The sequence below is a fragment of the Copadichromis virginalis genome, linkage group LG4 (genome assembly GCF_057382275.1).
Source record: "Copadichromis virginalis isolate Kocher_CV1m ecotype Utaka linkage group LG4, C_Virginalis_male_GT1.1, whole genome shotgun sequence".
NCBI classification, from domain to species: Eukaryota; Metazoa; Chordata; class Actinopteri; order Cichliformes; family Cichlidae; genus Copadichromis; species Copadichromis virginalis.
The window spans coordinates 4808752-4836254 of NC_140621.1; the positions used below are offsets into that span (position 1 = coordinate 4808752).

General features: G+C 42.2%; 1 protein-coding gene across 2 annotated transcripts in view; it reads right to left on the reverse strand.

Annotated features, from left to right (window-relative positions):
* The window catches only part of LOC146710630 (thyroid hormone receptor alpha), a 112930-nt gene that overhangs the window by 65022 nt on the left and 20405 nt on the right, over positions 1–27503 (reverse strand). For both annotated transcript variants that reach the window (XM_085453225.1, XM_085453224.1), the window contains exon 3: positions 2828–3949. The gene's annotated coding sequence lies outside the window, so the exon portion shown is untranslated. The remainder of the gene's footprint in view (positions 1–2827; positions 3950–27503) is intronic.

The window sequence follows — 27503 nt, forward strand, 5'->3', positions numbered from 1 at the left end:
GGGTTTTGGAAACAAATTAAAACGTACAGCTCTGCTATCACTTCCAACATAAATGAAGACAGAAAACTAAACAGCAGTGACGTTTGTAGGGTTACTGAAGTTGGGCTAGCTGGTATATAATGATGTGCTACGTGACCGCTAGCGACACAGCTATGTTAGCATAATATAAACAAGCTAACTTTTTTTCCACTGGATGAAAGTTAACGTGAGTGTTCTCGGTGGTCAGGAACAAATGTAATCGCATGGCAGGATGCTGTAAAAGGACCAAACTTCAGCCAGGAGAACAACTGAGATAATCCATCCACAATACGAGGTTAGTCATTCATATACTGCTGCATGGGCTGGGCTGTAGTTACATCCTAAGGTTTTAAAAACTGAGCTTAAATAAATAATTAGCGGTAATAAAAGCCGAGGGAGGTCAACAGGGATCACTGACTGTTTTAGGAGCTTTTTGAGATCAAATAGAAGAAAATACATAACATTAAACATGTTAACAACACAAAAGCCATATTAAACGCAGACTACTTTAGGCCTGGAAGTAGGATTCGTCGCGTCATCACTGAACAACCGGATAGTTTTAGCCACAACATGTTAGACAACAATCTAATAACAAATAAATAAAAATAAAAGAGACATGCAACACCCTTGACATTAACCATGATCAAATGAAACATCTGAAAGCTCTGCAAGGAATTTAATCCAGTACAGTAACCCCTCTCTGCATGTTTGAAATTAAAAATTAAACAAGGCTTTTGTAAAGAATTAAAGAATGTCTGCCTCCTTCCAACCATAAAACTTTTGTGCAGTCAACCAAATGTCTAACACTATGGAGATATTCTCAGTAATGAAACTCTGTATATGTCACAGTGACATTTTGTACTCACCATTGTTCTGTAAGAAAAGGTTGGATGGACTTCAAAGTTAAACCATCTCACGTTATCCATTTATAAAGCTCTACCACCAAAGTTCAATCTATAATTCACGTTCGTCTAAACTCCCAACCATAAATGTCCTGATTTGCACACTTATCACACTTATTAAGCGAAATGGTTGAGATAAGTTTCAACTCCTCAGTCTCTTAGAGACTTTAATTATTTATTTTTTTTAACAAGCTTTGAATAATTGTGTGCTCTGTTATCCTGCATCCGTTTCTTGTTCTCGAAACTGTTCCATCACTCTCATTAGACTCTTTCGAGTCCTGAAAGCTCCAGTCAGTCACTCATGCAGCATAAATTAATGAATGCTAGCCCGACTTAATTTTAGGTTCCTGGACAGCCTCTGATGTACTAGAAGACTAGGTGGTGCAATTGTTTACCGGCAAATTGCCATTTTTTGTTTTTTCTTTTCATGTTTTTTTTTTTTTTTTTTTTTTTTTTTTTTAAAAGGAAGACATATGTAACCCATGTCAAGTATTGCGAACATATCTTAAAATAAGACAAGATTGAACAAGAACATGGGACAGGTGGGCTAATCTGATGAATATTAGCTGGCTTTAATGTTAGTGGAACACATCGACTCGATCTTCAAAAAGTGATTTACGCTGATTAAAGCTAAGCACGATCAGTTCCATGATCACAGCTATAAACAAACCCTGCATTCGATGTCGTACATTCAAGCTGTCGTTTGCTGTACTGAAGAAAGAAAGAGGAAAAAAAAAGACCAAAGAAAAGACAGCAGATGCAACGCACGACCTTTGAATCTCTCAGGAGTGAAGGATGGAGACCTCCTAAATGAAAAATTCACAGTCCTACTAAATTATTATTCTGAGCAGGACCCAAACAAAAGTAGTAAACTTTCTCTATAGCAAACTACATCTGCAGGTGGAGGCTATGTTCTCACAGGTGAAACACACGAGAATCTCACTGAGCTTAAAATTAATCTCGTAGAGCTCAGTTGAGCTTTGTTCACAGATCTGTTCAGAACATGTTCATGACCTAGGTGCTCTGTCAGTTTAGGCACATCAGAGCCTTGAGCTAACTGCCAATGTCAACATGCTGGTTATATTCTCTTTAGTGTAATGTGTTAGCATGCTAACTATTAGCACAAGCACAAAGTATTACTGTAGCTGACAGGAATGGCAGATTTTCGACTGCTAAACGTGACATTGGTGCAAAATGAAAGATCACACTTGTCAAAATTCACCATAGAGAATATAAACGTACCAGATTTTATACCAAACCATCCGATCCAACAGCTACAGAGATATTTCAGTGACAAATGAAAAGGTCAGGAGCTTCCCAAAGTCATTGATACAGTGTCCTGGAACCCTAAAAGTCTCAACAAGATTTCATAACGATGGACACCGAGACATTTCAGTGACAGAGCAACACTGTTTTCCATCCTTTCCTGGAGTCATACTAGAAAAATCTATATTTTGAACATTTTATCATCTCACAGCACATGATTTCGAAATACTAGAAGACGTTTTACTCAAGTTTTTAGGCAGATGGCCCTAAATGTCGACTTTGTTTCTATTATAGCCATCAAGCTAAATGTTAAGGACCACTTAAAGGCACCATCAAAATGTGACACAGCCACTGATAATTTGTCATATTTAACTTTCAATTGTTTAAAGCAATAAACCTCAGTGTGGCTAGAAAGTAGTGTGATGTTTCTTTGTTAAGATTTATTGAAGCATTTAATGACCTTTACTGCATAGCGCTCCTTCCATCTCTCCCTAATCTTCTGTCTGGCTCCACTCTGTATCATTTAATAAGGCAGAAATGTCATTCAAATGTCAGTTAGTGATACCTATAAGAAATGAAAAATATAAAACTAAAGGGGGTAGGGGTGGGGGGTGAAACAAACAAACAAAAAAACGACTCACCATTATATTCTCATCTGTAGGAGAAGCTTGTTTTGTTTCCTTCTTTTATTCTTCTCCGTCACCATACGGATATGTTCTGTGTTTACTTCGTTCGGGCATATAACGCTCTGTTACATCTGACAGTCAGTTCTTTATTTTTTGCATCTTCCTGCAGAGTAGTAAGAGAACATGAGGCTCCCAATACTTTCTCCTCTTCCTGGGGTAGCTTCACTACTCCAGCTGTCCCACAGAGACGTCCAAACTCAAGGCGGTGGGGGTACTTCCAAAGCCGTCCCCTGAGCGATTGCTGATTTCTGCTACTGCTCAGATCTTGAGGCTTGTGTATGATGTGACTTTGCTGAGGATCAGATGAACTGAAGTTTTGTGCAAGTACCTGGCTACTGTTGCTATACTCGTGCCTTTAAGGCAATTGGAAGATTCCAGAGTGAGAAGTCTACTGCGTGGCTTAAAGCATCAGGTTAGTGAGCATGTGTCGCCTGCTGGGTAGATTAAAGCACCAGGATAGTGAGTCGTGACTGAAAGTTTACTTCTGTTTCCTGACTATCCAGAAGTTGTGTTTGCTGAGGTATACAGTTGTCTGCCTGAAGTAGAAAGTGTGAGCTTAATGAGGGTTTTCCTTTAGGTAAGAAGCAGACCAGGTTTGTGTTGATCGGTTCTATTTAGGCCGTGAACAGGTAAGGGCTGGCAGGTGGTTACAGGTCAAAGGTCTTTGCTCACGTCACGGTTGCACTGAGATCTTGAGAGGCAATACTGGTTGTCACGGTAACAACAGCGGCAGGTCACGGGTGTATTATTGCTTCGTGTTCCAGTCACTGGGCTGGCTGTTTCAGTGGTGGAGGTAGACAGTGGGAGAGGATCCCTGAGGTAAAATGGAAAAACACTGCAATGAGAAGAAGATGAGGAACTAATCATGGAAAGTAAACGGATGTTTCTTCCTTTTCTATTTCCCTTCGAGGTAGAAAGCAGATGTGGTTTTCTCTGACTGGAACCAATGACGGGAGGTAAAACTGTGCTGTCAAGTCTAATCTTCTACACTGGTAAAGAATGCTGGTGGCCAGAGTCTGAAACAAGTCGAATCTTGCCCTCTCATTCAGAGTGGATAGGGTCATTTAGGGGCTTCGCCTATGGAAGAAAAAAAGAAAAGAAAAACAAGTTAGAGAGGCAACCACATTGTGTTGGCAGAGGAAAAGACAGGCAAAAGTCAGTAGGGTCTGGACAAGATTTCCCTCTTGATCACAGCAACAGAGGACCTCACAAAGGCTACATTTACACAGCAAAGGCCCACAATCGGTTGGCAAGTGCTTGCTGGCGGTCGCTGGGTACACAAAAAACCTCCTTGTGATTACTTTGATCCATTTTTAAAGATTTTTTTTCTACAACCTTTTTTCCCTTGCCGAAAACAAGACAGCGATTATTCTCCTAAAACCTGAACTCATGGTATGCATTTCTAATTTCTCTTTGTCGGCTTTATAGTGTTCGATAGAACAGCCGTCCCCAACCCCCGGGCCATGGCCTGATACCAGTCCTTGAGTCGTTTGGTACCGGGCCGCAAGAGTTGAGGCTCGGGTGTGAAATTTATGGTTTCGGGGTTTTTAATCAGTTTTTATCATTTAGGTTTCCCTGGGTCTTTTCCTGTGTGTTATGAACAAATTTTGGTACAGGTACTGGTTTTATTTTGTTGTATTTATCGGTGACGCCTTAAAGGCCGGTCCATAAAATATTGTTGGACATAAACCGGTCCGTGGGGACCATAAAGTCACATTTGAGTAATGATGTGCAAAACTCTATATTTGGTGTCTGAACACAGCAGAATTTTTCCTGAGCACAAAAACAACAACTGTGAAACAACAACTGTGCCCCTTTGAGCCATATGGCTCATTTGAAAGAGCAAAATTTAGTTTGTGGTCTAGACAACCCAAAATGTCATGTCCCCATATGTGGACGGCAGTCCTAGGAGGTTAAGTAAAAACACTTGGACACATTTTGCATTTGATGCCAAGAACAATACGACTCTGTATAAACCACATGGAGCAACTTTTACCGGTAAAAACACAACAAACCTTAAATTTTAGTCAAATGAATCAACTTGTGATTTAGTCTACAAGAATCTTATGATATTTTATTTAATTAACAAGACTAAAATTACCAGAGTTTAGATGACAAAATTGGTTTTTATTTTACCTTTGTTTATACAGGTAGCCCCATTTAGACTCGATGTCTCATTTACAAGAGAGACAAACGTATTAAATGACAACAAAAATACAACAGCAATTAAATAGGAAATATAAAAAAAAAAGAAGAGTCTAATGTTTACACAGTCATTTCAGAAACAGGAATACGTTCCTAGTGATGATTTTACAGGGTCATTTGAACGTCTTTTACATCTGCAAGTGAAATCAGCTGAGAGCTGCAAATCCTTCTGTAATGTTTTCCATGAACATGGAGCAGAAAAGGAGAATCCTGTTTTCCAAGTTCTGTACAAACTGATGGAACGATGAATGTAATGAAGAGACTGCAGACTATGACTAAGATGTTTATGTAACATGTAATCTGATATATAAGCAGGGAGTAAATCACAAATAGATTTATAGATTATACCAGTGAATCATCCTGCATAAGGCCAACGAGGGCCAGCCAGAAAATATAAAGTACAGTGATGTGTTAAAGGTTTACAACCAGTCATAAATCATAAAGTGTCCCGTGATAAACAGAGTCCGAAAGATGGTGAGAATGAGCAAAGGTGTTCGTGTAAATTATATCACCGTAATCTAGGACGGGTAAAAAAGTGGTAGCAACAAGCCTTTTTCCTGCGGTGAAAGAGAAACAATAGATTTCAGAAAAAGAGGCCCAACTTCAAGTTTCCTTAACAGGTGCTCAATGTGTGGCTTAATGGAAAGATTATCATCAATCACAATACGCAAGTATTTGCATGAGGTCACAGTTTCAATAGATGCCTTGAGCAGATACAAAAGAGGGAAGTGCTGCAGGCTGAAGAGCATTTAAAAGCAGTCTGACAGAGGTGAGAGTGTACACAATCAGCTAGTTGTAACTGTTCAAAAACCATGTGGACGGAGGAAGGAGACAAATTTCCACAGTCGCCTGCGCTTTTCATAAAACTAAACTTTTACTTTGAAGGCAAACGGTCTTCAGGTTCACTGCAGCTTAGAGACCAGTTTGCAAGGCGGGCAACCTCAGCAACCAGCTACTGACCAAAGCAATTGCAGGGAGGGTTTTGGGACAGACCTGTATACCTCCTTGCAACCAATTTCATGCTAGCAGCTGCAATCAACCTTGAGCAAACTCTTTACTCAAAGACCAGCAGTGCTAGGCCTGTGTGACCAGGGATTAGACAGATTATCGGGGCAACCCATGAGCTGCTGCTATGGTTGAGGATTAGGTCTGTACAGGTGAAGAATCTTCTTGGGAAAGATCACAGCAGTGATGTCACCCAATGTATAAAATGAAAAACTAGACTCAGATGTTAAAGTCACATTTTGTTGACCCAGCCATCATTTTTGACCATTTCTAAGAATTTTTTTTTGCAAAGTGCTTTAAGTCAAATGGATTTTAAAAAAAGAACACTTTTTTAAATTACAAATTAGAGAAAGATCACCATCAAAGGTCAGGACTCTTATTTGCTACAATTTGCTTTTTGCCAAATTAATATTCTCTCATGTTAAGATTTGGCAACAACTATTCAGATCGATAAATATTTGTTTTGGCTCTTGTTCGGCTGTGCATTGAGCTTGATTCTTAGAGCAACAAACAGAGCAAATCTTTTTGTCAGAAGTTACTGTGGCAATAGGCAGAAAGGCCCATTAGCAGATTCTGGGGTCTTAAAGAGGTCAAGAGTGGCTCACATGCAATTTAGCACTGCTGGATGCTTTCATTTGATTCTAGCTGAAGTGTAATATCGCACCATCCTCTGCAAGTCTGCGTGCATTACAATGAGTGTGGCCACAGGGCTGGTTATGCAAGTCGTGCAATCAGTTGCTTAGTTACTTTTTCAAATAAAGAATCCCAGTGTAAAGGCAGTGTTTCTGACTCAGTCTGTTTGGAGGTTCTATAGTTTTGTCATTTCTAATGAGTTTTTAATTTTATTTCATTTGTTTTTAATTCATTCTTCTGTCAGTTTAGTTTTTATTGTTTCAAAAGGTTTCGTTTTAGCTTCGTTTTAATCGTTTCAGAGTTTATATTTGTCTTTTTAAATTGATCTTTTTAGGGGTGGCAGTATCTCAGGAGGTAGAGCAGATCATCTACTAATTGGAAGTTTGGCAGTTCGACATTTGTGTGAATGAGACAAGTTGTATAAAATCGTCTTTGTGCTCAGTGAGAGTCGAAAAGCACTATATAAGAACCAGTCCATTTAATTGTTACTGTGTGAAGGGCCTACAGGAAAATCAGCACAGGTATTACTACTCTATTTGAAAGAAGCTGGCTCAGTCTTGTAGACATCCAGAGTCTCAAACACATCTGTCACCGACTCGGTGACGTAAAATGTATAATAATAGTTTAACCAAAGTAACAGATTTCCTCTATATTTCTATTTTTAGTTAGTTAGTTGTACTTTTTTTTCCAAACGTCTGAATGTTTTCTCACATCTAGTTTTAGTCAACTATGATAACCCTGCTACGTGCCTGTGGAGCGTATCCAGTTGTGAGCTTGAAGAGCTCCATGTGGGTGCTACAGTTACCTTTCAGCCAAAGTGTGGGGGAGGAGGTGTTACCAGTATAGCTCACAATACAATGAGGTAAAGGTACAGTAGGCTACACTCCATAACTCCAACCCATAATCCAGATAAGCACTTCATTGTCAGTTTGTGTCGGTGGCCCTGTGTAAACCCCTGAGTTGCTTGTACAGCAGGAAGGCGCGCTGGGAGTGGCAGAGTACTTCACGGAAACGCTCTCAAGCATAATCAAGACGCTTCAACACTGGCTGCATTTACATACATTTGTTCATGTCAGACATGTTAAACAAGAACAGTGATTCATGCACAGCAGAAAAAAACCAAAGCAGCAGTATGCAATGACGTGCTTCCTTACACGTCAGCGCTTCTCTGTAGTGTCGATAGAGCTCATAACCAACAAATGCATGGAGGTCATTTTGCATCTGCTAGAGCTACAGGACTTATTTAGTATGCAAAGCAGCTACTGGGTGGAAAGTCTATTATAGGCACCCCCATTTAAATGCACACACACACACACACACACACACACACACACACCCTGTTAATCTCCCTCCATCTGTGCGAGCTGGCCTCGGGTTCTCTGTCAGACACACATCTCATTGTGTGACTATCTGGCTCATTTAGACTCATGCAAGTCAACTTCATGCTAAAGACACATATCACCTCTTCTCTCCAGAGAAAATGTGAAAGTCGAGCCTCATTTTATTTTTTCTATTGAGGGTCCTCCATCAGACTGTAGCTGGATCACACATGTTAGCTTAAAGATAGCAGCACACAGATTAAAATGACAGCCTTTAATTGTTTAGTAGTATTTGTATTACCTTTATATTTTTCAAGGCTCTTGTTCACATAAAATAAACCAATTAAAGAGCGTTGTATATTCAGATACCTACACAGAAGGAAACCCCACACAGAAAAGCTCCAGCCTCCAGCAGGTTCCTCTCATGTATAAAAATTTCTATATTAGTGGTTTTCAAATATGTAAAGGTGTGCCCTGTGCATTTATGTCTGCAGAAACAATGCGATCTCACAGCAGTTCCTGAAATAAACACAGTCCCTATCTTGCTTCTGAACACAGAAACACACAGAAACATCTGGATGTTTATCTGTGTCCCTCAGTGAGTTTGTCTGTCCAGCATGGATCCACTGATGTAAATAAATAAAATCATAAATTTCTTTTTTTTTTTTCCCCCCCTTCTTTCTTTTCTCTCGCTAACTTCCCCTCGTTGGACAATAAAGTATTGAATTGAATGAACGGTGCTGTTGTGGAGGGTAAGCAGCACCAAGTTCCTGGGTGTGCACATCTCTTCTGGTCAGCAAAGCCCAACAGTCAGGGACTCTACTTCCTCTGCAAACTGAGGACAGCGAGAGCATCAACCTCCACTATCAGCAGCTTCTACAGAGATCAAAGAAAGAAAGATTTCAGAGGGGCTCATTTCACCCCCCAAACCAGATTTTTAAGTTTGAGTCATACACATCGCTGAGTTTCACCCTGCATTTGTAATCACTCTCAGTGCATTATTAATGTAAGCTGCATTGCTTGGCTAGGTTCAGGCATTAAAAACAACTTTACTAGGTTTTGAGGTCAAATGCACCTCTTGCTACATCTTACCAAGGTGTAGGCAAACACGAGATATACTTCCATCTCAAATCTACTGCTAAGAAATTTGGGAAACAGATTTGTTTTTCGTGACCTTTTCATGTACTGACAGGAAATAGCCTGCAACATGCAACAGCACCAAGTCTTCTTTAGATATACTGAAGATATTTTTGATTGCATATTTGTAGCATCTGTACCAAGCATAACACTCATGGTATTAATACTGTTGGTTCACACCAGGAAGGTCGTGGGTTCAAATCCATGATGTGGTTGGGCCTATCAGTGTGCAGTTTGCATGTTCTTCCACACAGGGTCTCACTGGGGACTCCAACTTCCTCCCACAGTCCAGAGACCGGTGTTAATTTTGTTGACCCACAGTTTTCATCAATGACCATTTTTCACCCTGACAAGAACGAGATGACAACTAAAGAAATAACAGAACAGAAACTATGATGAAATGTATTGGCACTTTCATCAGTGAATAAAAACAAAAATTTATGGTGCGATTAGATCTGTGTAGAAAAGCGGTGCACGTTTGGAAGTGAGCCGAGCAGAACGGCGAGGTTAGACGCCCGCTGATCTGCGCGGAGGAAACGGTACAATTGTTCTGATGCTTCTTGTTTCTCATAAAAACACAACCAAACGTCAACACAGGAAGAGAAGAGTCAGACAAACGCACAACACATTTCGTATTTGATGTCACGAAAAATAAAACACCTGGTAAAATGGTGGAGCAACTCCCACTCACAAACTCTTACAGTTAATTGAATCCACTCAGATTTAGTCTACAATAATCCTACAATATTTAGTCAAATGCTGAAATTCTAACTAAAACTAAAAGATGACTCAACATAAGATAAGATAAGATAAGATAGAACTTTATTAATCCCTCGGGTGGGTTCCTCTGGGAAATTCGATTTCCAAAAAAGCACAGCACCGACAGAAGTTACAGAATGTATATATATATATATATATATATATATATATATATATATATATATATATATATATATATATATATATATATATATATATATATATATATATATATAAATACAGAGACAATATAAATAAAATATACGAAGGGGATAAATAGAATAAATAGGAATTAAAAATAAATAAATAAATAAATACAATAAAAATAAAAAAAATAAAAATTTGCTGCCAACATTTGCTGCCACAGACATGCAGTTAATGGGTTTAGGTTAACTGGTGATTGTAAATTACCCACAATTGTTACTGGACTCCAGACTCCCATAACCCTGAATTGGAAAAGCATAAGAAAATGGAGATGAATGTGATTTGTGCAGGTTTAATGATAAGTTGTGTCAACACAAAAATACTGAGGCACATGTGGACTTGCTGTGTGCCTCAGCACATCAACTTGGAAACCACCATGAACTAGTTTTGCCATGGTTCATGGTCCATCGCTGGTACGCTCTACTCTCATGATGGAAGAGAGCGTTTAAAAAACAACCTCTGCTTTTGCTCACATTACTGCAGAAGGCTTAATTACCCAGCAGCAGGAAACATGAAATGAAAGAGACACCAAGATTAATCCTGTAAAGACGGAAGGAGGCAAAAGCAGGCGTGAGGGAAGAGCGAGCTGATGAGTCATTCTGTACAAAGGAGGAAAAATGGCTTCCTTCCAGCAACAGTTACACTGACAGATGTACAGTACAAACGGCACTAAATTTTTTACAGCAAAATAATGCAGGGTAAATGGGTTAATATCTCAGCGTCTGCTAGACTGATTGTGAAAGAAAAAGACAGCTGATGAAATGAAGTAGATTTATGTTTCAGAGGGAGAGATTCCCCTTTGTCTTCAGTGAGTTCCTGTCTCTTATTTAGCATCAAGAACTATTGTGGACTTAGAGTGAGCCCCAGATATACTATTCTTATTCTCTTGACTAATATTTGCTAAAAGCTACAGTACCCAGCAGAAACGGTTAAGGGGCTTTCAGGGTGAAATCCTTTTGTTTCAGTAAACAACAGGCCACATCACCAAAACTGTAACTACTTTGTATAGAAATACAGATTATGGCAAACAGAACAAGAGAAGCTTTTCCTCAAGCCATCGACTGACTGTCACAGAGTTACACTTCTACTGCTCAGAGTGTCACTGTGGCAGAGTCAGCACACCTCTTTCGTCTCACTATCTGGCAGCAGTCGGTGATAAGCTCACACTGTATTTGAGTCTTTCTCACGACTCTTACAGTTTTGGATGTGGGCGGATTTGGAGCCTAGAAAAAGCCCACTGCTCTGCCTACGTATCCTCGTGAGTGGATGTCAGGCCCCTGCAGAGCAAAATTGAGTATTTTGGTCTAATTCGGGACTGCAATCTCCTCTGCTTCACCGAGACATGGCTGAACCCAGCGGTGCCGGACCACGCCATCCAGCCAGCCGAGTTCTTCTCCGTTCACCGCATGGACGGGACACGGGACTCGGGGAAGTCTAGGGGAGGCGGCGTGTGTTTAATGGTGAACAACAATTGGTGCAACAGTGCGAACGTTGTTCCTCTCACACGCTCCTGCACACCAAATCTGGAACTACTGTCCATCATGTGTCGTCCTTTTTATCTACCTCGAGAGTTTACATCGGTCATTATAAGTGTCGTTTATATTCCACCACAAGCGGACGCGGCGCTTATTGTAACGGGGGACTTTAATAGCGCCAACCTCAAACGCGCAGCGCCGAACTTTTATCAACACATCACCTGCCCCACCAGAGGTGAAAGGACACTGGACCACTGCTACACTACGGTCAAGGACGGCTACAAGGCACAATCTCGCCCTCCGTTTGGCAAATCCGATCACGCCACCATCTTCCTCATGCCAAAATACAAACAAAGGCTGAAACAGGAAGTTCCGGTTCAGAGGAAGGTCGCGTGCGGGACGGATCAATCGGTGGCCGCGTTACAGGACGCACTCGACGACGTAGACTGGGACATGTTCAGAAACAGCTCCGATGATGACGTCAACGTGTTTACAGAAGCGGTTGTGGGATTCATCGGGAAACTAGCGGATGATACCGTGGAGACAAAGACTATCACAATGTTTCCCAACCAGAAGCCGTGGGTGGATAAAACCATCCGCGACACTCTGAGATCCCGCACCGCTGCCTACAACACGGGACTCACGACGGGGGACATGGACCCGTACAAAGCCGCGTCATATAACGTGCGGAAGGCGGTGAAAGAGGCGAAGCAGCGCTACGGGAGGAAACTAGAGTCACAACTCCAACAGAGTGACTCTAGGAGCCTGTGGCGGGGACTAAGGACAATAACGGACTATAAAGCACCAACAACCGGTATGACGAACGCGGCCGTGACTCTGGCAGACGAGCTGAACACTTTCTATGCTCACTTCGAGGCTGCAGCTAAGGTCTCCAACAATGCTAGTGTTAGCGGCGCTAACGGCTGCAGACAGGAAGATACTGCCAGCACCGGAAACGTGCTCGTCATCTCCGAGCATGAAGTAAGGAGAGCCTTCAAGAGAGTGAACACCAGGAAAGCAGCAGGACCAGACGGCATCCCAGGTCGTATCCTCAGAGACTGCGCATACCAGCTAGCTCCTGTGTTCACTGAGATATTCAACATCTCTTTATCTCAGTCGGTGATCCCCACATGCTTCAAAGAGTCCATCATTGTTCCTGTCCCGAAGAAACCCCACCCTGCTTCTCTCAATGACTACCGCCCTGTAGCCCTCACCTCAGTAGTGATGAAGTGTTTTGAACGCCTGGTCAGAGACTTCATCATTTCTTCACTACCAGACACACTGGACCCACTACAGTTTGCTTACCATCCAAATCGTTCCACAGACGATGCCATCTCTCATCTCCTCCACACATCACTCACTCACTTGGACACTAGAAGGGGGAATTATGTTAAAATGCTCTTCATAGACTACAGCTCTGCATTTAACACCATAATTCCCTCCACACTCACCACCAAGCTGGAGCATCTGGGACTCAGCTCATCTATGTGTCTGTGGATCTCCAACTTCCTAACTGGCAGACCACAGGCAGTAAGGATGGGCGGACATGTCTCAGCCTCCACCACTCTCAGCACTGGAGCCCCCCAGGGGTGTGTTCTGAGCCCCCTGCTGTACTCTTTGTACACATATGACTGTGTGGCCACTACCAGCTCCACCACCATCATCAAGTTGCTGACGACACCGTCGTGGTGGGCCTGATCTCTGATAACAACGAGACGGCCTACCTGAAGGAGATTAGGAATCTGGAGAACTGGTGAAAGCGATTCCGCTCCCTGAAGACCAACACAGAGAGACTGAGGAGGAGCTTCTTCCCGCAGGCGATACGGTCTCTCAATCACACCACCACACAGTACTGACCCACACATACAGTTCTTAAACACACACTGGACATTCTGGACATTGTTTTCACTTCATCACTTAAATCACTTTAAGCATATTTGCACTGCACAAGACACTAAATAATGTGGATTGCACAACACTGGACATTATATTCTTCATTTCCAGTTAATACTTGTACAGCTGCTGTTATTGTGTATATATATATTTATATTTCTTCATACATTCTTATATATTTCTATACTGTGTATTTTGTTGTACAGTTATTTTATTTTCAACTTTAATTTATATATTTTATCTTATTCCTTCCTTGTTAAATTTACCCTTTTTAATTTTCATATTTATTTCCTTTCTTTTTTTCTTTAGGTCACGAGCAGTTGTCTAAGCATTTCACTGCATATCGTACTGTGTATAACTGTGTACGTGACAAATAAAATTTGAATTTGAATTTGGATGCCTCCCCTGCACCCTGGTGACACACCTTTACTCCAAGGCCCTGCATGTGTGGGTGATTGTGGTGGAGCGGAAAGAGGGAGGCAGCTGGAGATGGGGAGGGAAGGGAGAGGCAAGTGACCCCTCCCTGGGGCCAGCTCCCCCGCTGACCCCAGTGGGCACCCCCACACTCTGCAACCCGCCAGCGAAAGGGGGCCCAGGCCCATTCGGACCGGGGCCCAGTTTAGCAGCGCCGCCCAGACTCACAGAGCCCGGGACAGCCCACCCGAACCCACCACAGAGAAAACTGCACCCACCCCGTCATCCACTCATCTTCCAGACTACACAAGACAACAGACGCCCAGGCTGAGATCTTCCTCCACCTCTCCTATATCTCCCACTCCTGCAGAGAGTTCCTGAAGAGAGGAGACCTCCTGCAAGATGTGACAATCTCCCCCACCAGTTGAAGAGCCCCCCAGGTGGCTCGATGCACTGGCGGCACCCTGCGCCAGGGCTGGGTCCCCATACACCCACCCGCCCACAACCCTGGCGACACACCAACCAGGACCCAAGCCCCCAAGGCCCACCCAGGGCCCCAGCCCAGAGACTGAGCACCCCCTGAACCCCACGCCCATCCAGGACCCACCCAGGGGCAGCCAGGCTACCAGGTCAGTAACCCACGTCCGTCAGCACAGATCCTCCCCTAGCCCCGCTGCACGCAGCCACGAGGAAACCGTCACCTAAGAGCCAACAGAGCCCTTAAAGGGCCATGACCGCAACTAGGGCTGCACGATTAATTGTTAGAAAATCGCGATCTCGATTCATACTTATGTGCGATCTCATTTCCAAATGACAACAATTTTTAAAAAAAAAGAAAAAGAAAAAAAGACGACGACTATTGTACTGCATTTTGATCCGGGACGTAATCTGCATGAAAACAAGCGCTCACTCTTCCTGCTCAACAAATGACAAGGGCGGAGCCTTATACCACGTGATACAGAAGCTGTGCCGTGTGATGCTAAAATTAGCAGGGAAAAAACAACGGAGAGCACGTCAGGGATGACGAGAAAGTGACAGGAGAAAATCCGTCCCAGTCAACCACCCAAACATCAATAACGGGAACCTTATACAGCGCTTCCCTATACCCGTCGAACTCCCACAGGCACAAAGAAATTACGGAGGCTATCACTTATCACCTGACCAAAGATATGGCTCCCATCAACACTGTGCAAAACGAGGGATTTAGGAAAATGATCAACACCCTAGACAAACGCTACACAGTGCCGTCCCGCAACTATTTTTCTATTGTTGCACTACCTGCTCTATACACGCAGCGTCGAGCAACGGTGGAGACGGAATTTCAAGCAGTACAACATTTTGCGGCAACGACAAAACGTGAGACATTTGTTGTTTTTATGTTTATTTATTGTTTTTATGTTCAGTCTCAACTGTTACGAAGTTGATGTGCAGTTAATAAGTGCAATAAATATTTATACTGGAAAAGAAAATCGTGAGAGAATCGTGATCTCAATTCTAAGCAAAAAAACCGTGATTCTCATTTTATGCAAAATCGTGCAGCCCTAACCGCAACCCCGGGTTGAGTCCCCCAAGGAAGATGCTCCTGGGAACCCCCCGACGCCCCAAGCCTGTCCCTACCCCCACACCAATCACAACAGCGAAGGTGGGACCAAACTATGACCCCCCACCCCCACTAGGTGATGGATGATCTGATGTGGTGGCAGAGGCTGTATCAAGACTAATGTAATCTAATAGATAAAAATAATCTTAATTCTAGAAATTATTTTTCCAGTTCATGAGGACTGTTTTCTTGGCTATGCATAGGGCAGTGAAAACCATATGGGCGATATTCTTTTCTGAAGTGACATTATCTAAGCTGCCCAACAAACACACTAAGGGGGAAGTTGGAATGTTACATTTCAGACACTTCGATAAGTCTTCACATATCTCGCGCCAAAACTTCTGAACTGGTGGACAGAACCAAAGAGCGTGGATATAATTGTCCGGTGAATTGGTTTGGCAGTGTGAGCAGTTGTTGGTAGACGTAAAGCCCATCTTGAACATCCGATGACCTGTATAGTGCACTCTATGTAATATTTTGTATTGAATTAATTGAAGACTGGGATTTCTGATTAGATGAAAGGTTTTTAAGCAAGTCTGAGACCAGAAGTTTAGGTCTAAGTTAACTGATAAATCCGCTTCCCATTTTGCAATAGGAAGTGATATTGATTCATCTGTTTTAGAAAGTGTTCTGTATATTTTGGATAGTAATTTGGGGGTTTTAAGAGTAAGAAATTGAACCACACTTGGTGGTGTTTGTAGTTCAACTTGACCTGGTTTAAATTTCTTTTTTACTATGGATTTAATTTGTTGATATTCTAAAAATCTTTTCTTGTTGATCCCATATTGTGTAACTAGTCCGTCAAATGAAATAAATTCTGTTCCTTCTAGTATATGTTCTAAATATTTGATTCCTTTACCACTCCAATCTGGAAAGTTTATCATATTATTGTTTTGTAATATGTCAGGGTTGTTCCAGATAGGTGTACGTTTGCATGGGATTAATGAAGACGCCGTCAATTTTAGAAACTCCCACCATGCTGTCAGAGAAGAGCTGATGTTGATGCTTTTAAAGCATTCATGTCGTTGGATGTTTGAGCTGATAAATGGTAGGTCTGAGATCTCTAGATTATTGCAAAGTGCTTGTTCTACATCTAGCCAAGGTTCATCTAAGAGGGTATGTTTTAGCCATCTTGGGATAAACTGAAGCCTGTTGGCTAAGAAGTAGTGCTGAAAGTTAGGCAGTTCTAATCCTCCTTTATCCTTGGTCTTTTGTAGTGTTTTTAAGCTTATACGTGGGGGTTTATCTTTCCTTGCCATTTTTTCTCTCTAACGTGAAACCCATCTCTCCATGTGCCGCCTGACAACGGAGGTAGTTTTTCCTCAAGGTGACTTCTGGGGGAAGCCCATTGAAAATAAGGAGGAAACAACTCATAGGTAGGAGTGTTGGGGTTGAATTCAGAAAGGTACACAGCACCTCACCACCAACTGAGCATATCTCATAACAGGAAGCTACATTTCTGAGGAATTATGAGAAGTCAGTAAAGTTTCCATTTCAACAACATTATTAGAAATGTGAAAACTGATGCCCAGATAAGCTGTGTTTTTTATAATAACAACAACAACAACTTCTTTCAAAAACTGTCCAAATACTTTTGGAAGGTAGTGTAACCTGCTAGACTTGTCATTTCTAACAGTGCAGCGATGTATTGTGTAATTTCTGTCATGGACAGATTTATACATGGAGTGTACAAAAGGATTACTGAACTAATAATCACTGATAACGTAACCTTGCATAGACTCAAACTCCATTATTTGCTTAGACTGTAATGACAATTCGTTGCTTACATTCTGAACCAGAGTCAGAGGTCAATATTTGCTGAGTGACGAGTTTTCATGCAGACAGAAAGCTGGTTTCACGTAGCTTTCTCCATCTGTGCCTCCATTAGAACAGAATAGTTATACAAGCAGCCCAAAGCAGGACAAACATACACGCGTACAGTAAGGGGACAGCCACACACAGATGTGTGTGCTCCACACCATTATACACATATACTGACACTGGGCCCCTCGTCAAACTGAGTGTAGTGTGTATGATACTGGATGCTTCACCAGCATCCAGATCAAAACAGAGAGCAGAGCCGCCAGGCAGAAAGATGAGAAAGGAGGAGAGGCAGGAGAGCCAAAGGATGGGCGGATCATTTGGCCCTCCTAACGGGAACAAGAAGAAAACAAGCAGTACATGCCTGGAACAAGAAACAGAGGTAAGGATGAGGAGGACGAGGGGGAAAATAGAGTGGACATAGATATAAAATGTATATGAATTAGCTGGAGAGGTTCTTCTAATGGTTGCATACAGTGGGGCAAAAAAGTATTTAGTCAGCCACCGATTGTGCAAGTTCCCCCACCTAAAATGATGACAGAGGTCAGTAATTTGCACCAGAGGTACACTTCAACTGTGAGAGACAGAATGTGAAAAAAAAATCCATGAATCCACATGGTAGGATTTGTAAAGAATTTATTCGTAAATCAGGGTGGAAAATAAGTATTTGGTCAATAACAAAAATACAACTCAATACTTTGTAACATAACCTTTGTTGGCAATAACAGAGGTCAAACATTTACTATAGGTCTTTACCAGGTTTGCACACACAGTAGCTGGTATTTTGGCCCATTCCTCCATGCAGATCTTCTCGAGAGCAGTGATGTTTTGGGGCTGTCGCCGAGCAACACGGACTTTCAACTCCCGCCACAGATTTTCTATGGGGTTGAGGTCTGGAGACTGGCTAGGCCACTCCAGGACTTTCAAATGCTTCTTACGGAGCCACTCCTTTGTTGCCCGGGCGGTGTGTTTTGGATCATTGTCATGTTGGAAGACCCAGCCTCGTTTCATCTTCAAAGTTCTCACTGATGGAAGGAGGTTTTGGCTCAAAATCTCACGATACATGGCCCCATTCATTCTGTCCTTAACACGGATCAGTCGTCCTGTCCCCTTGGCAGAAAAACAGCCCCATAGCATGATGTTTCCACCCCCATGCTTCACAGTAGGTATGGTGTTCTTGGGATGCAACTCAGTATTCTTCTTCCTCCAAACACGACGAGTTGAGTTTATACCAAAAAGTTCTACTTTGGTTTCATCTGACCACATGACATTCTCCCAATCCTCTGCTGTATCATCCATGTGCTCTCTGGCAAACTTCAGACGGGCCTGGACATGCACTGGCTTCAGCAGCGGAACACGTCTGGCACTGCGGGATTTGATTCCCTGCCGTTGTAGTGTGTTACTGATGGTGACCTTTGTTACTTTGGTCCCAGCTCTCTGCAGGTCATTCACCAGGTGTGGTTCTGGGATCTTTGCTCACCGTTCTCATGATCATTTTGACCCCACGGGATGAGATCTTGCGTGGAGCCCCAGATCGAGGGAGATTATCAGTGGTCTTGTATGTCTTCCATTTTCTGATGATTGCTCCCACAGTTGATTTTTTTCACACCAAGCTGCTTGCCTATTGTAGATTCACTCTTCCCAGTCTGGTGCAGGTCTACAATACTTTTCCTGGTGTCCTTCGAAAGCTCTTTGGTCTTGGCCATGGCGGAGTTTGGAGTCTGACTGTTTGAGGCTGTGGACAGGTGTCTTTTATACAGATGATGAGTTCAAACAGGTGCCATTCATACAGGTAACGAGTGGGGGACAGAAAAGCTTCTTACAGAAGACGTTACAGGTCTGTGAGAGCCAGAGATTTTCCTTGTTTGAGGTGACCAAATACTTATTTTCCACCCTGATTTACGAATAAATTCTTTACAAATCCTACCATGTGGATTCATGGATTTTTCTTTCACATTCTGTCTCTCACAGTTGAAGTGTACCTCTGGTGCAAATTACTGACCTCTGTCATCATTTTAAGTGGGGGAACTTGCACAATCGGTGGCTGACTAAATACTTTTTTGCCCCACTGTAGCAACTATTTGAAAACAGAGCTCAAGCTGCCAAAAGGGGAATAACATACAGCTCTCCTTTCCAAACGCTCAAAGGCAAAATAATTCTCCCAAATGTGCAACACACACACACGTTAGCTTGCACATGCAAATCCTACAAAGCTTCCAGATGTGGATGAAGACAAAAAACAAACATATTATGACCATCTACCAAATATTGTTTCTTTGTAGACTGGAATTTTTCTTTTGGAAAGTGAAAAGATGCTCAGTTGGATTGAGATCTGGGAATTTGGAAGTGAAGTCAACACCTCAAACTCGTTGCTCTGCTCCTAAAACCATTCCTGAACATTTTTGCTCTGTGTCAGGGTCCCTTTACTGCTGAAAGAGGCCACAGCCATGAGGAAATACAATATGCATGAAAGGTTGCACATCACCTACAACAACACTAGGTGCTAGGTGGTAACAAAGCAACATCCACAATTCTGTGTTATTGTCGAAAAAATATATTGTTTTTGTGCTTTAAAGTGGTATAAAAATTTGATCCAGACATACAAGGAAATTACAAAAAGGGTAAGTATGAACTAAAGCTGTACTACTTTAAAGGGTTGCTCACTCACCTTTATACTACAACTGCTACTACCAGTACTGATTCATTTCTCATATCCATTGACCTGTTCAGACCTCATACTTCCCGGCTGAATGCTGGGATGACCTTTCCAGGTAGCTTTGGGCTTAAGGGGTTAAGGCGTGTACGAAAAGTTATCTCATTTAGCTCTGAGGCAACATCAATGACGTTTTATTAAATGCAAATATGCCCTTCTGTAATTTACCAAGTGGAACGTGGCTGTGATCCTCTCGAGAGCCAAGGCTGAGTTCCACTCAGCCAGTCATTTTCTCTCCACAGCATAAATAATGGCAAGGAGCGGGTGCCACATCAGTCTCGTTTGTGGAACATTTTTTGCTTTAAATGGGTTTTTAAAGTGCCGTCGCTTTGGTGTGAAGAAAAAAAATGCATAAAGGGAACAGTTAGAAGCCCTCAGAAAGAGGCGGCTTTTTGACATGCCCGAGATAATGAGACTGCACTTTGTAGGGTGGGAGCACTTCATCTCTGTCTGCTTCTTAAGTGTCACTCTGACACTCACACAGCCGAGGGGAAAAAACAGCCACAAAAAGTCTCACGTCGAGCCATGATGAAAGCGCTTTTAGAACGATCGCTCATCAGATCTGTTCCCATTTTCCGAACGGATCAAGCCACACTGAAATCCATTTTATTTTCCTTGTTCTGCGCTCGGTGAAGCATTCTCTCCACAGGAAGCTCATTGAAGTCACACAAGGTGTCAAAGCAGTGTCACTATGAAAGCTCGCTGCTCCTGGTTAAGCCATCATTTAAAAAGAAACATAAAAAGGAAAAATATAACCTTAACTTACCCTTTCTTACCCTGAACAAAAAAACAAACTATCAGATTCTTGAATCGTGCACACCGGCCAATTTTGTTCTTGCTGCTGTTATGAAACAGAATGACTCCGCTCTTACTCTGTATAGAGAAACATGCTTAGCTCCGAGTGGATGATGGAAATAAGCAGGAGACATTGTGACTACAGAAACTGAAACAATAATCTCAGTCTTCCACAGCATGTCTTCATCCTGTCTTCCTTCTCTCACCCCAGCAGTCGCAGCAGATGGCCCCGCCCCTCCCTGAGCCTGGTTCTGCTGGAGGTTTCTTCCTGTTAAAAGGGAGTTTTTCTTTCCCGCTGTCACCAAAGTGCTTGCTCATAGGGGGTCATATGATTGTTGGGTTTTTCTCTGTATGTATTATTGTAGGGTCTACCTTACAATATAAAGCACCTTGAGGCGACTGTTGTTGTGATTTGGAGCTGTATGAATAAAACTGCATTGAATTGAATTGAATACCAGAGATGATGGAATGGCACAATAATCATTAGTGAGACGATCTAAGTGGTTACAGAGTTAAGCTCCTCTCACTGTTGATGCAAGCAAATGAAGTGAGCTACCTACCAACACAGCTTCCCCCTGCAATGTCTACAACTGCCCAAGTTTCAGCTACAAAGCAATGCACAACAAGAAAATCTCTTCATATGTAGATGGGACTTTAGTTTAGGGCTCTTGACACGTTACTGGCTGGGTTTATACCTCTCACCAACCCTGAAGCAGTTTCCCATGGCATTTGCAGAAATGACCTGGTAGTGCTATATGGAAGGGTGCAATTGACTGAATCATTTGGGAAAAGTTCAAAGACGATGAGCTCTTTTAAAAATAATTGCACTTTGATAGGTAAGAATCCAGAGTCATTAGCAAACAACAGAGTCCTTAAATGGTCACCTTAATGTGCTTTGACCTGAAGCTCAGTTTAATGGACATGGCAGTTTCGTAAGCAAATACCAGCACTGTTTCAAAATGGAAGCACCAATAAAAACTTTTTCACCTTCACTTAACTCATCAAGAAACCAAACCCAAAACCTCCACACCATGATCTCCATTTATGCAGAGTTCAACTAACTGCTAATCTGCTGCCATAAAATCCATAAAAATTGTATTTAAAATCCAGATGAAGATCATATCCCTTTCCATTCTCAGACACCATTTTCTGTTTTGTTTATCATTTTTAGAGCTGATGGCAAACAGGAACAGTCACAGACATTACTCTGATTACAGAGTCAGTATAATGTACTGTATAATACAATGGAAAACTGCAGTGATAGCACTGCTGATACAGCTGCTGTCATTAATTCAGTGACTGATTAACTTGCTGTCACAGATAAGGTGCCCTGAGAAAAATCTTCAGTTAGGCAGCTTTACATAACATTACTGAGGTCTTTTTGATACTGAGCTACATTAGAGGGCGATATCTGAAACATCAAAGCAAATCAAATCTTCTACTTCCATCCAATGCATCTATGTCAATGTGTTCGATGACTTTTCTCAGCAAGCCCAGGGAACTGTTCATGAAACAGGGCAGCTTCTCTGTCTCTTGTCATGTCCAATCTCTCACAAGCCAACTCTGAAAAATCCTATTCAGGACCGAGCAGTGAAGCGTCAGTGTTTTCAAACAGCCAATGACCCACTTACGATGTCTGACTTATTAGCTTCACTACTCTGTGTGTTGTCTTTTCCACCTATGAATGCGTCTTTAACAACAGCACAGCAATACGTCTTTGTTTAACGTGACAACTCAGCCGAGTTTGATACTGTCCAAGCAACTGTCCAATCACAGCTGGACAGATGTAACCAGAAAAGGCATCAATATCAACAATCAAAGGTTGACTGCAGCCTGATGACATATTCTCTCTGATAGCTTAAGGAAAAGGAAAAATAAGTTTAAAAAAAAAAAAAAAAGAGATGCAAAAGCTAAAAGGAGGACAGTTCTCATGACAGTGATTTTTTCTTTTCTTTTAGGGTTGGGGGCCTTACCCTTAGATGGGAACAAGGCTTTTCTTGTGGTGCACTTCACCCGTATCATCTGGGCTTTAAGCCAGTATCCAGATCTACCCCGCAGCATTTTATGGTTTTGTAAACAAGGCCTGGAACAGATGAGCAGGCATCGCTCAAAGACACTGGATACCCAGATCTGCTTCATTAATTCTTCATGCTGCTGAATGTTTTTTTTTTTTTAAATGAGCTGGGCTGTTTGTTGTGTTGTCAAAGCATTTGGCGCCTCAGTCACAACTCGTCCAAGCGCAGAAAAATATGGCACGATGAGTCTGATGAGCACAAACGTTTTAAGGGAAACTACGACACGTGACGACGTAAAGCTGTCGGTTCTTACTCACTCACAGGGATATGGAAGCAAAGGAGCATGACATCTCACTGAGCTTTTATTTATCTGCAAGGTAAATGTCAGTGTAGCGGCTTTGAAACAATCGCTGGCTGTGCTTAGATGGTGCAAACAGACTAAGGTTACAGGCTCAGCAATAAGAAGCATAGACAAACATTTCTTTCAACTTTCATATATTTCTGCATGATATCAAGAAATGCAAATAATGTTTCATCTTGTCAGCACTCATCAATGGGGGTTTTTAAAATCCCCTTTTCTTAAAAAAATTAATAAGTAAAAAAAAAAAAAAAAAAAAGGACAGTCAGCGAGGAAGTGCAGAGGATTAGAAGGTGGTTGGTCCAGGTGGCATGCCTTCAGAGGTATCGGGTGTCTAGGACAGAGGACAGTGGACAGAAGGAGCTGCACTGTGTATTTGTGGATCAACAGAAAGCGTATGATAGGGTGCCAAGACAGGAAGTGTGGTACTGCATGATTGGCAGAGAAGTATGTGAAGGTGGGGCAGGACGGATACACTGGTGAGGCGTGCGGTAGGAGTGACTGATGGATTCAAGGCGGTGGGATCACATCAGGGATCGGCTGTGAGCCCCTTCTTACTTGCAGTGGTGATGGACAGGCTGACTGATGAGGTCAGGCAAGGCTCTCTGTGGACTATGATAGCAGACAACATTGTGATCAGTGAGAGTAGAAAGCAGGTGGAAAAGAGCCTGGAGAGGATGGGGTATGATCTGGAGAGAAGAAGAATGAAAGTCAGTAAAAGCAAGACAGACTACAGGAGTAAATAAAAGTGAGACAGGTGAAGCTGTAAGGAGTAGAGACAGAGTGGGTGGATGAGTTTGTACACCTTAGGACAACTGTCTAAAGTAACAGACTGTGCACAATAGAGGACAGGAAGAGTGTGAGCAAGGTGGAGATGAGTGTCAGAGGTTTATTTGTGACTGAAGGATGGCAGCAGAGTGAATACGAAGGTTTGCAAGATGGTGCTGAGACCTGCTGCGATGTGTACTTTGGAGACTGTGTTGCTGACATAAAGACAGCAGGCCGAGGTGGAGATGCTCAGATTTTCATTGGCAGTGAGAAGAATGGACAGATTTAGAAATGAGTACATCAGAGAAACCGCTCAGGGTGAGCAGTTTGGAGGTAAGGCTGAGATGCTTTGGACATGTGCAGGGGAGGGATGGTGGATATATCAGATACAGGATGCTGAATATGGAGCTGCCTGGCAGGAGGAGAAGAGGAGGGACTCAGATGAGCTTTGTGGATGTAGTGAAGGAGGAAATGCAGAGGAAAGATGGGACAGGGCAGAAGCAGATGATGTATTGTGGCAACCCATAGTCAGCTCAAAGAAGAAGAAATCAGGAAGGGCTAAATCCTTTTTCATGGCACAGTAAATGTACTTCTTTAATTTGATACACATTGATAAAAAAAACACATGATGTTATTATAACGCACATGGAAAGTTGTATTCCATAAAATAATCTGTTATGGAAATATTCTATTATCAAAATCTAATTATTTACAGCTATTAATGTCGGTACATGCTGAAACACAGTACCCTGATTAGCATGTGAATAAAACCTCAATGGAACAACGTGTAATAGACTGTAATTGTATCTAATTAGTTATTATGCTAATGCAATAGCTAGCCTTCCAGACTAGCCACTGCAGACATGCATATTCTCTCATTTTCACAGCTCGGCGTTGGCTCTGGTGCTACTCAGTGCTTCTTTTAGAACAAACGCAAAATAAACAAAATGACAATGAACAAAAGTTTCACACCTCAAGCTGCTATTCCACTTTATTTTCACATTCATGGACTGTTTATGCTTATTAATATTTGAGACTCCCCAGATACCCCGAGAAAAAAGCAACTAGCCAGAGAAAACAAACAAGTAGGGCTGTTTGATATAACGATATATATCAGATGATGATATAAAAACGTCTATTGTTTCATTTTACGCTATCGTTTGTTTCGTGGTGTCGCAAAATAAACTGTTTACGATATTTTTTCATCGTTCTGATGGTCACTGCAGTGGTTATATTAATGTCTTAAAGTTCTCTCCTTCTCTTATATTTAATATAACCACACTACGGACGGACAAGCACCTGTTTTTATGCGCTGTCGTTAGCAACAGCGACGGTGACACCTTTGCGTGTCCGCTTGTTTATGTTCCACACAAACCTTTCACAATCAAGCTCAAGATCCTGTTGAGACTTTTCAAAATAAACTGAATCACGTGAAAGAGCAGATTATTTACAGATGAGAAGTAAAAAAAGAGCCGTCAGGTGCTAAAAAATAAACCTTAGACTCAAACGTTAGAACAGGCTTTTCCCCGCAGCACGCCGTGTAATAAATACAAAGAAAACGGCGGCCGTTACAACTTATGTCTAAAAATGTGTCGTTTCATGCATCGGTTAAAACACTCGACTCCAGCTACACGACGCGCAGCTGGAAACACTTCACGCAAGTCGAGCTGCCCGAGATTCACAGAATTTACAGAAAATGTTAAATTTTTGTGATTTATATCGTTATCGGACGATAGATGTCTGATATCGGGATATGAGATTTTGGTCATATCGCACAGCCCTACAAACAAGCTCATCTTTTTTAATTTGCTAATTGTTTCTCTGGGTTCATCTCAATCTCACACTGAGATTGCACATGCTGACTAACAGCTGAGATGATTAATATTTATGAGGCAGCCCCGGAAAAAAAAAAAAAAAAAATCACCGACATGGACATATCAAGTGGCAATACTGTCAATTTCACAAGCGGCAGCCCCTTCTGATATTCTACGAGACCAACAGGTCGTCTTTTCCTGTTCTCGGGTCTCTGGTGACAGCAGATCATTTATATTAGAGCCACATGCGCTGCTCTGTTCTGGTGTTTGCCAGCTGTTTCCAATTTCACAAGCAACCAGGAAAATGGATCCAAATTGTAGCAATCAAAGACGCGCCTGAAGCCGCAAAAGTCACTGCTGAGGATTTAGAATGTGGAGAGATGGAAAGGACTGTCAGCCTGAGTCAGATAGGCTTTCTGATACGCAGCCATGTATCTAGCAATGATCACAGTCTGTCGCTGCAAATAAAAACAACACCAAGAAGCAAAGGACAAAAATACCTAAATACAAAACAACCCCAAAACCCAACCTGTTTCAACGAAGTTTCCATTGGTGTGTTGAAAGATGTAAAATCCATCCAAAAGACAAACATGCGTCTACTCAGAAAAGCACAAAGTCTGATGCTTTTGTTTTACACAGCGGCTGTCAAACGCAGTTTAGGGCCCATACAGCCCAAGAGTGTCGGACCAGTAAACCGCCGTAAAGCCCCCACTCCTCAAAAGGACAACAAAAAGTTGTTGTTTTTCCAGTGGTCCAGCTTGACTCCTTTACTGACCTGATTCTGGCCCCCGAGCTTCAGACCAGTCCCGCGGCTGAACTGGAGTGCCAGTATAAGATAAATAAGGATTATTTTGAGCCGTGACTCATGCAAAGCTACTCTAGTAGAGTTCAAATGTTAAAAAAAACAAAACAAAAAACTTACAGCCAGAAATGAGTACAATAGGTCCTTTTCCATTGCTCATTAAGTCAAGAACTAAAATTATTTTCCTTCCTGGAAAATAAACATTTTTGCTCTGTTAGGACCCCCACGGTGTGACCCTCCCTCCCCCACCACCACTCTAAAAGCATGCTGGGAGAAACCAGCAGGTTTCCCCTGAGGATATTCTGATGCACAGCTGGGGTAAGGCCCTAATCACATCACACACTGGAAGCAGAGAAATGTGAATGAGGATATCACCCATGGGCAGAAGCTGTCTTCAGCGGCTCTGATCTCCTGTGTGAACAAGTGTGCAAATACGCGTTTTGTTCGAACGATTCTCTGTTGAGATTGTTTTTATTTTTGTTAAAACTGCTCGGGAAATGTGAGGGATTACTGAATAACACACCAGCTCATGCAACTGAAATCCCTCAGGTAAAAAACGATTACAGGGATTCTGTTCAGCGGTTTCACGCAGAATGCTGATGTACTCTGGAGCTGCCTGTGAATGACAAAATAGTGAGAAACCCCCGAGATCTGTCAACACAACAAATGGTTTTCCTGCAACTGTGGTGTGATGGAGTCAATGTGGCTGCGACAAGGAGTTTTTCTTTCCCCTGTTTTGGCAGCAAACTGGATCAGATTTGGATAATGAGGTAAATAAGATGCACAGATAATAAAAACAAATCTCATATCTACTCTTTAGCCAATCAGCTGGCGATGGGGGGCATCATCACATGACCTTTGGATGAACTCATACACAGCACACAGTCTGCTAAACATATTA